This window comes from Hyla sarda, chromosome 1, assembly GCF_029499605.1.
Source record: "Hyla sarda isolate aHylSar1 chromosome 1, aHylSar1.hap1, whole genome shotgun sequence".
NCBI classification, from domain to species: Eukaryota; Metazoa; Chordata; class Amphibia; order Anura; family Hylidae; genus Hyla; species Hyla sarda.
In genome coordinates, this window is record NC_079189.1 from 465,702,651 (window position 1) to 465,714,331 (window position 11,681).

Sequence of the window (11,681 nt, forward strand, 5' to 3'; positions counted from 1 at the left end):
TATTGTCACTAGATTCTGGAGAAGAGTCATTGTTGGGGGGATTTTTTTTTATTGCCAGATTTTTGAAGTTGAGAAGTTTATAAATTGCTTTCCTCTGTATCAACATTGCAGGGTAACAAGCTGAACCCAATGAGGAAAATAAGAGACTTAGCTCAGGTGCTGCAATAAGAGGGTGCAGTGGCCAGGGCTGGACTGGCCTGCATGGATACTAAGAAAATTCCCTTTATCTAAATTGAGTAGTGCAAAAAAAAAAATTGCAAAAAAATGGTCTGCGGTGGCGCTGCCTCCCGGTAACCGGGAGGCAGCGCCACCGCAGACCATTTTTTTGCAATTTTTTTTGCACTACTCTACAAGTCTACTGCCGACCTCTCATCGAGGACCCGGCTGGATCCTGCAGGCTGCAGCCAGAGACCATCTGACCCCACACGGAGGGGTGATATGCACATATCGAGCCATACCCCAGGTGAGTACAACTAGCATGGGGGTTGTGGATCAGGATTATCCCACTGAATTACGCGAGGCGCTATCCTCTCCCTGTCTCTTTTTTCTCTTTTCTACCTTTATCTAAATGGGGGGACTATTTACCCACCATCTCCCAATCCTTCTACCCTTCCCTGGGCACACTTACCTACCCACTCATACTATGAAGACAGGCACCAATTGAGGTATTTATTGAGGCATTGAGGGTAGAAAAAAGATGGGAAATGTCCTGTAAAAGTGCAGAGCATTAGACGTTTGCTGTGTGGGAGATTCTGCGTCCAGTCATTGTTTTAAGAGGGTCTTCATGGCGGACTGAGCCAGACAGAGAAGAAACCAAAAGAAAACATAGTTGGTATGATGGTAATATTTAGTCACTGCTGTAGTAATATGTTGTCCTGATGTGCAGATATTATTTGGAAACCCAACCTATGAGAAAATCCTGCATGCACCGCACCACCACTCTCTTACAGCTCCTCCTCCAGACTCTCCCATACACATGCACTTTTGGCTCCACTAATTATATATGTACAATTTAATAGATCGATGGGAATAATCTCCCTTGGGAACAAATGATTAATGTGCTAAACACCCACATGCCCTCTTTCTTTCCCCAGAATATGCCATTGAGGAGGCGATACATTACCTATCCAGTCTTGATAAATCTATATATCTCATGTGTATGGTCCCCATAGTGTGCGGCCCACATATATTAATCTGTTGGAGACGAAAACTTAGTTATTTGCCAATAGCAACAGTCACAGTTCAACTGTCATATCTGTGATTGGTTGTTATGGACAAATAACTCCAGTTTGTATCTCTAACAGACTGATACAGCTCGGCCTTTATGGGGATCTAATGATTTAGTCTGTGATGCCAGAAAAAAGCGTTTTAGGGTACCCCAGAGGATTTAGTAGTGAAAATAAGAGTTAAGGATGAGGGTAGTAGTTCCTAATATATGTCACATGGCTTGAGTGGTGCAACACTTGTGTAAGGGGAACAGCTTAATTGAAAAAAAGATGTTCTACAGAGGAACACAAGACCTCTGTAGCCAAGGTTTTGGAAAACAACTGTTAAAGGGGTACTCCGCTGCTGTCATGCCCCCTCCCATAGACTTGAATTGAGGGGGCGGGGCATGACATCATGAGGGGGCGAAGCTATGATGTCACGAGCTGCCAGCGCCAACTCCAGCGTTCGGAACAGTTTGTTTCAAACGCTGAGCAGCGGAGTACCCCTTTAAACTTTACTTTATTTCTGAGACAGATCACTGCAGTACAAAAACTTGGAAATGTTTGAATTATGTAGTTCTTTAGAATACAAAATTAAAGTCAGGAGAAACCGTATTGAGTCACTAGTCACTGTTCCTTTTAAAATTGTGCATTATGTATAGACTTGTAGCTTTAAGCAGATATTTCACTTTAGAGGTATACTTGTAGTTCTACGTTGGTAGAAGGTCTACTCCAGTACTCTCACTGTGCCTAAACTTAAGAATGTCCCATGAGGATGTAGACCAAGCATGTCAAACTCAAAGGCTAACATGAGCCAACAAAACAAGGTTTAAGTTTATGTGGGCTGCATAAAAACATGCCCTCCCTGCACAAGACCCCATGTCCCCTTTGCACAACAACCCATGCCCCCTTGCACAACATCTCATGCCCCAGCGCACAAGACCCCATGCCCCCCCCTGCACAAGACCCCATGCCCCCTTTACATAAGACACCATGCCCACCCTACACAAGACCCCATGCCCCCCCTGCACAAGACCCCATGCCCCCTTTACATAAGACACCATGCCCACCCTACACAAGACCCCATGCCCCCCTGCACAACACCTCATGACCCCCTTCACAAGACCCCATGCCCCTTTTGTACAACACTCCTTTCCCCCTTTGCACAAGACCCCATGCCCCCCCTGCACAAGACTGTGCAGTACAGTTCCCCCACATTAGGTGCAGTATAGTTCCCCACATTAGGTGCATTATAGCTCCCCCACATTAGGTACAGTACAGTTCCCCCACATTAGGTGCAGTATAGTTCCCCCACATTAGGTGCAGTATAGTTCCCCCACATTAGGTGCAGTATAGTTCCCCCACATTAGGTGCAGTATAGTTCCCCCACATTAGGTGCAGTATAGTTCCTCCACATTAGGTGCAGTATAGTCCCCCACATTAGGTGCAGTACAGTTCCCGCACATTAGGTGCAGTACAGTTCCCCACATTAGGTGCAGTACAGTTCCCCACATTAGGTGCATTATAGCTCCCCCACATTAGGTACAGTACAGTTCCCCCACATTAGGTGCAGTATAGTTCCCCACATTAGGTGCAGTATAGTTCCCCACATTAGGTGCAGTATAGTTCCCCACATTAGGTGCAGTATAGTTCCCCCACATTACGTGCAGTATAGTTCCCCACATTAGGTTGGCAGTACAGTTCCCCCACATTAGGTTGGCAGTACAGTTCCCCCACATTAGGTGCAGTATAGTTCCCCCACATTACGTGCAGTATAGTTCCCCACAGTAGGTGCAGTATAGTTCCCCACATTAGGTGCAGTACAGTTCCCCCACAGACATACAGCCATCAGCCATATGTATGGCTGGAGGCTGTATGCCTGTTTACTGCCCCACTTCAGTGTTCCGACCACCAGTCCTCCGGTCTGGGGTCACGATCTACTGCTATGGCCTATGGGCCATAGCAGTATGTCCCGGGACCGTGGAGCTGTGGTCAGAACACCGAAGATGACGTGCTGGTGAGTGTTGACTTACCATACCCGCGCGTCCTCCCCACTGCTTCGCTCTGCTCTTCTCCTATGGGCGCACGCATGGGACGTCAGTGACGTCCCTACGTACGCTACCTCCCGGCGGCCCCTGCATTTTTAAAGTTAACGCAGGGCCGCAGAGAGGTAACCGGGGCATCCTTGTGTCCTGATAAGAGAGAGAAATAAAATAAAGTGTTAATAAATGTGATTTAACCCCTTCCCTAATAAAAGTCAGAATCACCCCAGTTTTCCCATAAAAAAAAAACTATGTAAATAAACATAAACGTTTGTGGTATCGCCGCATGTGTAAATGTCCAAACTATAAAAATATATCATTAATTAAACTGCACGGTCAATGGAGTACATGTAAAAAAAAATCCAAAGTCCTAAATAGCATATTTTTGGTCACTTTTTATACCATAAAAAAATGAATAAAAAGCTATCATAAAGTCAGATCAAAACGAAAATGGTACCGATAAAAACTTCAGATCACGGCACCAAAAATGAGACCTCAGACATCCCCATATGCGGGGGAAAAAAAAGTTATAGGGGTCAGAAGAGGACATTTTTAAATGTATAAATTTTCGTGCATGTAGTTATGATTTTTCTCAGAAGTACGACAAAATCAAACCTATATAAGTGGGGTATCATTTTAATCATATGAGCCTACACAATAAAGAGAAGGTGTAATTCTTACCAAAAATGCAATTCGTAGAAACGGAACCCCCCAAAATTACAGATTACAGATTTCTTTTTTCAATTTTGTTGCACAATTATAATTTTTTTGGGTTTCACTGTAGATGTTTGGGTAAAATTACTGATGTCATTACAAAGTAGAATTGGTGGTGCAAAAAATAAGCCATCATGTGGATCTTTAGGTGTAAAATTGAAAGGGTTATGATTTTTAAAAGGTAAGGAGGAAAAAACAAAAATGCAAAAACTGAAAAATGCTGAGTGCTTAATTGGGCACTGTCACCAAACTTTTTTTTTTTTATATGTTGTAGTACTTATGTATTACTTTTTTTCATTAAAATAGTTTAATTTACATTTGAAAACCGGCCACTAGGGGTCTCCATAGTGCAGCCTGGCGTGATTTCACGCTTGAATTCAGACCGATGCCGGCCGGGCAATCGTTCCTAATTCATTCAGCCTGCGCTCACTCCCTGCCTGCCTGTCAATCAGACAGGCTGGAGCGAGCGCTTTGAACAAAGAGGATGCGCTCAGGCTCCCTGGCCTTGCACGCTGGCCCCGACTCCCGGTATGAGGTAGGACTGCCCTGTACTTTATTCTTTTTCGGGGGGGGGGGGCGCTTGGTGAGCGGGTTGCGCGGCTGGGTTTTTGGGGAGCAGGTTGTGCGGCAGCCATCACAGATACTGTTTTCACCACAGTGTGCCTCCAGTTGTTTCCCCACTACAACTCCCAGCATACCCTGACAGCCAATAGATGTCAGGGCAAGCTGGGAGTTGTAGTAGTGAAACAGCTGGAGGCACCCTGTATAGATGAGCTAAGGGGCGGAAGTCGCCCCCCCCAGCAGGCATCAGTGAGGTCGCGCCTGCTGGTGAAGTCTGCCTGGTGAGCACACTACCAGGCAGACAAAAAGGGTAGATGGGCAATAGACAGGGACAGGAAAAAAAAAAGGATGGTGGGAGCTACTCTTTAAGGGGTTAAAAGGGAATCTGCTGTGTAAGTTACTCTTGGTAAAACATATCAGTAAGGCTAGGTTCACACTGTGGAATTTCTGGGCAGAATTTCTCCTGGAGATCGAGCCGGTGGCCCTAGGACCACGCAGACTACATTTCCGTCCCCATAGATGGCAATTCATTTCTGAGCAGATCTCACAAAAGATCCACCCAGAAATGCATTGCAGTCTGTGGGGGCAGCAATGCAGTCTGCTCGGTCTTAGCGCCGCCGGCTTGATCTCCGACAGAAATTCTGCCCAGAAATTCTGCAGTGTGAACTTAGCCTAAGGGTCTATTCACATGGCGGAATTCCGCCTCAATTGCAAGCCCAATACACTTCTATGGGATTCCGCACTACCGTTCACACTTCGGAATTTCTGCCTGTGGAATTCCGCAAGTGGAAATTCCAAAGTGTCAATGGGAGTGCGGAATCCCATAGAAGTGTATTGGGCTTTCATTTCGGCTTTCCGCTAGCGGAATTCCACTGGAGGAAATTCCGCCGTGTGAATAGACCCTCAGTGTTCCTCTCACTGAACTGTGCCCTGAATTGTTTCCTGCGCCGTCTATAAAATGAGGAGTATGGCTCTTCAGAGCTAATATTTGTCATTGACCTATCTTAGAATTTGTGGAATGGAAACCAGTAAATATTGATTTAACCCTATAAATAGCTGCCACTACTGTGTTTATGCAAAGATATTGCACTTTTTTTTATCGGCCATAAGTTATATATAGTATTCTTTGAATTATTTCCTTATTTTGCTATGAAAATATTATGAGACTTGTTAACAAGTGTGCTGAAAGAAAGGTAGAGGAGGCAGCAGGCCGTTATTGTTTGGATTGCTGTGTACACATAGCGGTAATTACTTTGTTATTTAAACAGTGAGATTATTTACTGTACATACTGAGATGGATGCTGATCATTACAAAGTTGTTTTTCAGGACATGCTATCCTGAAGCAATTGGCCAAGTGAAAATATAAGTGGGTGTTCAAAATTAAATAATTGTCACCATGCATCTTAAACCTTAAACCTATACTAATGCATTGGCAGAACTGGACTGCAGATCTGTACATCTGTAACAGCAACCTAGACAAGCATTTCTTTTATAGTATTTGTATCTTATGTGATAGAGGTGCTATTAGCCACCCTAAGCACCAGTATACTAGGGTGCCATTGCAACCTTAGAACTACATTGCAGGCACATCTGTTTGTATCTGGTAAAGTATCAAACTGTATTTCCCCTAGAAGCATGCAAAGCAGTGCTCTATGGAAGAATACAGTTCGAGATGCAGCAATTAATGGAACACACTGCAGTTTTTATCATTAAAACCCTCCCTGCATAGTCATAAAAGTATGCATTAAAGGGGTTCTCCACCATAAGGTGATTTTAGTGTGTACCCGGCAGACAGTAATGGACATGCTTAGGAAGGATCTGCGCTTGTCTTGGGGCTAAATGGCTATGTCATGAGATTACCATAACACTGTGGCTAGCTTTTTGTGAACTTGTATTTCCTGTTTGACTTTTCTTTTTTTTTACTACAAATGCCACAATTCCATTTTCCTCCCTCCCACACATCAGCCACCCCACTCATTGAAACAAAAGACCTGTGGTTTTCAGTCAGGGTGCCTTCAGCTGTTGCATTAGTTGCAGATTGATCCCTCCACCCATTGAAGCAGACAGGCTCCCTGTCATCAGCTGACTAGTGAGTCAGGTCTCGGCCGCATTGCAAGCTGGGAAAAACAGTCATTTTGTATGCTGATAAAAATAAATATTGGGGTGAAAATAACAGAAGAAAAAATTCCTGGAATACCCCTTTAATTTATCAAATCCTTCTACCACTGTACTTGTGATCTGTGTAAATATGATTGTGTGAATCACGTGCGTTAGCCTTTAGTATCCCTCTGGCTTGCTTGCAGCAGCTGGATGGTGGCTAGGAAGCAAAAAACAGCTATGTGTTTTGCATGATTACAATTGACTTTAATGGAAGTTAAGTAAACAGTATAGCACCACACAATATGCTGTGCTCGGGTGTTTTTTTTTTTTTTATAACTTTTATAACTACAGTACTCCTTTAACTCCCAATAAAGTCAATAAAGGTTAAGCTTTACAAGCAAAACAGCCCACTTGACTGTATTTGGGTTTCTGACCACCTCAAGCAACTGCAAACAGAACAGGGGAATCAATACCTCAAGACAGGTGTGGGTCCAAGAGGTGGTACCTGCATCTATCAGACATTTCATAAACTTGGGTAGGTTCACACATGCATATTTTCTGCTGCAGATTTTCTTCAGAAGATTTTGCTGCCCATTGCTGCCCACTTCAATGGGTAGCAAATTCTTCTTCAAAAAATCTGCAGCAGAAAATACACACGTATGAAAGTACTGTGGTGACCACCAGTGTAAATGTTTTCGGGTTCTGGAACACCACATGCCCGGATTCTGCACTATCCCACAGGCTAGTTGTGAATAAAGAGTCCACAACCAGTTGGGGTCAAACGGAGGCTTTACTGAGTAGAAGACAGGTGTAATTATCTTCACAGCTGAGGCCAGATTTCCCAGAGAGGTGGCCAGGACCCAGAGGACCTCAGAGCTTGCTGGACCAATAAACTTGTAATAAACTTGACTGGCAATTAGACTTGACTTGACTATGTGCAGGACTTGACTAGTTTCAGTGACAGCAGACATAGACTTGAGACTTACTGGAGAGACTGTAGCTTTTGGGCCTTCCAGATGCTGATCTATTGTCCTGAGATCTCTGGTGGTTGCTGTCTCAGTAAAGACTGATGGTACAAGAGACTGAACTGTAATGGCCGCCCCTTTATATAGTGGGCGGGGGTCTGGACTAAAGCCCATTGGTCAAGCTGTAGGTCAGGCTTACTCACAGGTTCTTGAGAGCTCCCACAGGTCCTCTACATTATCTTTACATAGAGATCCTGTCTATGCATTAAAGTGCAATTCACACCATATAAAACAACAGGGGGAGACCCTGCAGGGGAGCCCCCATGTCACTGAGGGACTCAACCCGACAGGGCCTACAGGTAGTACAGGACCGTGTATCTGTACTGGGACATCACGGTACTTTTAATCTTCACATAATGGTAACTTATGCAACTTTCTAATATAAGGTGCTTTAAAGGGGTTGTGCGCTGCCCTGACTTTCGGAGCTCCGCTCACAGTATCTGGAAGTTCATTACTCCGAACGCTGTGTGCGGGCTTTCGTGTTTGTGGCCGTCGGGCGTGACGTCACGCCCGCCCCCTCTTCCAAAGTCTATGGGAAGGGGGCGTGAGAGCGGTCGCGCCCCCTTCCCATAGACTTTCATTGAGGGGGCGGGTGAGATGTCACGAGGGGGCAGGCGAGATGTCACGAGGGGCTGGGCGTGACGTCACGCCCGGCGGCCGCGAACACGAAAGCCCGCACACAGCGTTCGGAGTAATGAACTTCCGGACGCTGTGAGCGGAGCTTCGAAAGTCAGGGCAGCGCACAACCCCTTTAAAGTCCCTAAGGGATTGCATAGGTTAGATATATTTATATCCACCTCTTGGCTGTAATGAGAATTAAGTTTGTATGGGATTTTTAACCACTGAATGTAAATAAGAATATTCCCTCTTGCTAACAGCCAACCAAAATTTTAAAAACAGCAAACAACTTATACACTAAAACACATAAGGGTATAGTATAACTTTCATTATTAATATATTATCACATAAAACTTGAAACCCATTTTACAGACTATACAAAAACCTTAACACTCAAATTGAGGATTACAATATAAATTGGTATCTGTTCTAGGTATTAGAGGTATTATAGTTCAATTTAATATTACTGATAACTCCCTGTAAACAGGAAGATAATCCAGGAAGTGGTCACAGATCTTCAACATTTAGGAAGTGCCCCACCACAAATTATTCATAGCCTGCATACATCACGCCTTCTTTACATCTAGTTGCAAATGCTTCCTGAGAGTCAATTCAGAGCACAGTTCTGTACTTTTTATGGACAGTAGAAAGACAATTAGATTGACAGAATACAATGTTCTGTTCCACAAGTGTCTGACATGTTTATTTGGGACCTTTATGTCTACCTTCAGACACATAGGGCGAGATTCATTCAGCCTTGTGCAGAGGAAAAGTGGAGCAATTGCCCGTAGCAACTAATCAGATTCCATTTTTCAGAAGAATCTTTTAAAATGAAAGAAGCTTTCCGATTAGTTCTTATGTGGCAAATGCTCCACTGCACGAGGTTTGATAAAGCTCCCCATATTTTTATAGAAATAATATGGCCACCTACAGGTATTTATTGAATAGTATGGGGAGTTTTTGCAGCATATCTTTAATGAAGCCCTGCACTACAATGAAAAATACAAGTATGTTTGGTAGTTTGCTGTTGCCTGCAGTGTTCTCCCTGGTTTGTGCTTTAATAATCCATCGTTTTCTGATCTGCTACCTGACTTTTCCACCGTGTTTGCTTTATTGTTTTTGAGTTTGCTATGCCCTGCACCTTCCTTTGAGTAGGTGCTGTCGTCCAGTTAAGGATCCATTACTAACGACGGATTGTCAAGTAGGCAAGGAAAGTGACTGTGCGCGAGCTCGGGACTGCACTTTTCTTTGTCCATGGTGACAGGAGAATGTTTCAAACAGATGCCAATTTGCTTAGGCCAGACTGTCTAAGCAATTTTAGAATAAGACAATAACAGGTAGCCCTCATTGGAATTGATGTCATAATACAGGACTTTACCATTAGAAAGAGGCTGTGCAAACCATTACATAAGGGCAAGACCAGATATCAGAACCACAAAAGGAAGTTGCATTACTGAGGTTTTTTTTTTTTTTTTTTTTTAATTATTAGTAAATGGTAGCAAAATCAATTTAGAGCATCCAAACCCTGTTCCGGCAATTTTTTCAGATTGCAATGTCATGTTCTGTCAACTATATATATATATTTTTTTATTTCTATCATCTACAGAGCTCTGCAAGGGCTTATTTTATGCACTGTGATCTGTTGTTTTTATCAGTACTCTCTACATGTTGATAAGACTTTTGATCACTTATTCTGGGATGTGAAGCAAATAAAAATCACTAATTTGGCATTGGATTTTTCTTTATGGTTTAGGGGATTTTTTAGACCTTCTGTGAGACTTGTATAAGCAATCATCCAGTTGCCTATTAGAGATCAATGCAATACTATAATACAGGGTGGGCCATTTATATGGATACACCTTAATAAAATGGGAATGGTTGGTGATACTAACTTCCTGTTTGTGGCACATTAGTATATGTGAGGGGGGAAACTTTACAAGATGGGTGGTGACCATGGCGGCCATTTTGAAGTCAGACATTTTGAATCCAACTTTAGTTTTTTCCATAGGAAGAGGGTCATGTGACACATCAAATTTATTGGGAATTTCACAAGAAAAACAAATATGTGCTTGGTTTTAATGTAACTTTATTCTTTCATGAGTTATTTACAAGTTTCTGACCACTTATAAAATGTGTTCAATGTGCTGCCTATTGTTGTTGGATTGTCAATGTAACCCTCTTCTCCCACTCTTCACACACTGATAGCAACACTGCAGGAGAAATGCTAGCACAGGCTTCCAGTATACGTAGTTTCAGGTGCTGCACATCTCGTATCTTCACAGCATACACAATTGCCTTCAGATGACCCCAAAGATAAAAGTCTAAGGGGGTCAGATCGGGAGACCTTGGGGGCCATTCAACTGGCCCACGACGACCAATCCACTTTCCAGGAAACCGTTCATCTAGGAATGCTCGGACCTGACACCCATAATGAGGTGGTGCACCATCTTGCTGGAAAAACTCAGGGAACGTGCCAGCTTCAGTACATAAAGAGGGAAACACATCATCATGTAGCAATTTCGCATATCCAGTGGCCTTGAGGTTTCCATTGATGAAGAATGGCCCCACTATCTCTATGCCCCATATACCACACCATACCATCAATTTTTGTGTTCCAACAGTCTTGGAGGGATCTATCCAATGTGGGTTAGTGTCAGACCAATAGCGGTGGTTTTGTTTGTTATCTTCACCATTCACATAAAAGTTTGCCTCATCACTGAACAAAATCTTCTGCGTAAACGGAGGGTCCTGTTCCAATTTTTGTTTTGCCCATTCTGCAGCACCTGAAACCACGGATACTGGAAGTCTGTGCTAGCATTTCTCCTGCGGTGTATATAGTAGTATATAGCAGTGTATACGGATACTGGAAGCCTGTGCTAGCATTTCTCCTGTGGTGTATACAGTAGTATATAGCAGTGTATACGGATACTGGAAGCCTGTGCTAGCATTTCTCCTGCGGTGTTGCTATCAGTGTGTGAAGAGTGGGAGAAGAGGGTTGCATTGACAATCCTTGCCTCCATGCATGAGGAGAGTGGGACGCCGTATGGGAGATCACGTGGGATCCTAAGGATAGGGGATATGTTTTTAGATACAGAATAACCTCTTTAAGTACTCAGTGGGGTCCCACTGGTTTTACTCCTAGGGATCAAAACATTTATCACCCATTTTGATAGGTGATAAATGTATTTTATTGAAAAAAAATAAAAATTTATTGATAAAGTCTTTAGAAGCTGAAGAAAGAAGATTCCGTTGACCAAAAGTCAACTTTGACATGGTCCCAAATCAGTTTAGAACAAATATCAGGAAAGGAGGCACAAGGAAAAGGAGACTTTAGCCAGTCAAACACAACCTGACAGATTCCACTAAGAACAGGACAATGCAGGAGGCTGTAGAAAAGAAACTAAGATAAATCTGT